The sequence below is a fragment of the Brassica oleracea genome, chromosome C2 (genome assembly GCF_000695525.1).
Source record: "Brassica oleracea var. oleracea cultivar TO1000 chromosome C2, BOL, whole genome shotgun sequence".
NCBI classification, from domain to species: domain Eukaryota; kingdom Viridiplantae; phylum Streptophyta; class Magnoliopsida; order Brassicales; family Brassicaceae; genus Brassica; species Brassica oleracea.
The window spans coordinates 30755494-30757877 of record NC_027749.1 but is presented as its reverse complement, the minus strand read 5'-3'; positions in this window follow the sequence as shown (position 1 = coordinate 30757877).

The window sequence follows — 2384 nt, the reverse complement described above, 5'->3', positions numbered from 1 at the left end:
CAAAAACCTAGAACTCCCAGGTATATTATCATATTGCATCTGGGTTTATATTATGTTTTGATATCATAACTGATATTTAAACTCACAGATGTGGTTGGAAAAATCCGTTCTGTCTAGGGTTCTGGCCTCACCAAAGAAACAACTCGAGTCGTTATCTGTCTCCTCATTGATCCGTAAGAAATAATCAACACATAATTATCTTTATATTACTGTCTATATTGTGCTAACATCAATAATCAAAAATATTTCATACCCAAGATTTGTGGTCGTCTATTTATCTCCCTTAGTTATCAATCTAATTTTACACAAATCTTTATTTTACAGCTTAAAAGAAACCACAATAACCCAAACAATCAAACACCAAAAACTAGAATCCCAAAAAAGACGAATCATTAATGATCACCTCTTTTTTTGTCTAATCTTACAAATAAACTTCAAAACAAATATGTCAAACCAATCAACTCAACTAAAACTCAACGACACATACATTGAGCCAACTAAACAAATATAAACTCACGGCCAAATATTTAACAATTTACAAACTTACTTTCACAGATGCTTACGAAAAAGACGAAGACGACAACCAAGATCAGTGAAATTACCTACGCCAAAAAAGCAGAGTAAGTTACAAACTCTGATAAATACAACTAACAATGATTTTTTTTTACATATTACCCATCAAATAAAAAAGAAACAACACAACCACACCAGAAGATACAAGAGACAATCCCAACAGACATAAAGGCGGCAACAACATCTCCACATGCTCACTCCTCTTGTATTATAAAAATAGTTTACATGCTCAATGTCAACATGCCAACGCTATTGTCTTCTTATGAGAAATACATATATTCGTTTAAAACTCATTAAGACCTAAATACTAATTGTTACTCATTATATAGTTATTTCTACAAGTCTTCATATATTTGTTTTAAATGTCCGGTAAAAACAACAAGTTTAAAAGTAAAAAAACATATAACCAACATAAAAAGAATAAAAAAAAATTATTACTTAATACACACAACTTACACAACTAAACTGGAGAAAAAATATCCAGAAACAAAAGGTACTCTCAACAACCTTAATATAATTTATGTAATCTCAACATTACAAGTAACAAATTAAAAAGACAAACAAACAATAAGTCTCAGTGACACAGCAAGCAACACCACGAACTATATCAATCACATTACTAACACAGTTTAGTCCTTCATGAGTGGAGAACAGTGCATACACAATACATCATCACAACTCTAACCCTGTAACAATAAAAAACTTAAAAAACAATGATCAACCCAAAACGCAAAATTCACAGCTACAATAACCCTAACAAATATTTAGATGAAACAAGAAATATGTCTACAACTCCGCGCTTGCGCGGAGGCAGTGCCCCTAGTAATGAAAGTAATTCTCTTGATAAAACATATATACCCCATCTGTTTCAAAATAATATATATTTTAGATTTTTACACATATTAATAAAACATATTAAATCTCATTTATACATGCATGCATTTTTGTAATTATGTTTTTCCCATAATTCTAAACCAACAAGAATTAAGTAACTACAATTAAATTTTTTGAAATTTGCAATTAATCATTATTAATTGATAAAACATGCATTAAAAATACAAAAAAAAATCATTTTGGAACAAACTGTTTTACTAAAACATGCAACTTTATGAAACAGAGGGAGTATAACAATAAGTCACCTACTAAGAGGGCTGATATACCATGGATTTTACCATTTTTAGACCAAGGTATATGACCAATTTAGAGTATATTATATGTGCTTGGAGTCTGTTTTAGAGTCTTTTCAGGTACATTTTGAGAACTTTGGTGATTTTAGAGTTATTTGAAGTGCATAACTGTATAGACACGTCAGAAGTTTAGTTATGGATGAAGACCTTTCCACAGTGCGATTAAGCCCATATTTTAACACAAGATAGATCTTTGAGTTATCCTTCCAATGCCACCGGTTTGAGGTTTATCCAACGGTTAGCTATAAAGTTATGCCCAATTTACTGAAGAGTGGTACGTATGTCTCGCGAGAGGAAGCTATCGAGGATTACAAGGAGTGTCGATCGACATTGATGCCCGAAGAAGAGTCGAGCCTATTTCATGACCGACTTAAGCCCTAAATGATTTATCCTTGCTTGTTGTTTATGAACTTGACTGGTTGAAATGCAGCGGTTGTGGGATTTTGCAGATATTGGTGGTTTCGGTTTCTAGCGTTAATAAACGATTTGTACGACTAGTACATTGGTTAGAAATTGATGCGTTTACGAGATATTTGTGACTGGTTGGGTATGAGATATTGTAGCTGTATAATAATAAACTAACAATATTCACACATTATAACATTATAAAATATATCAAAACAT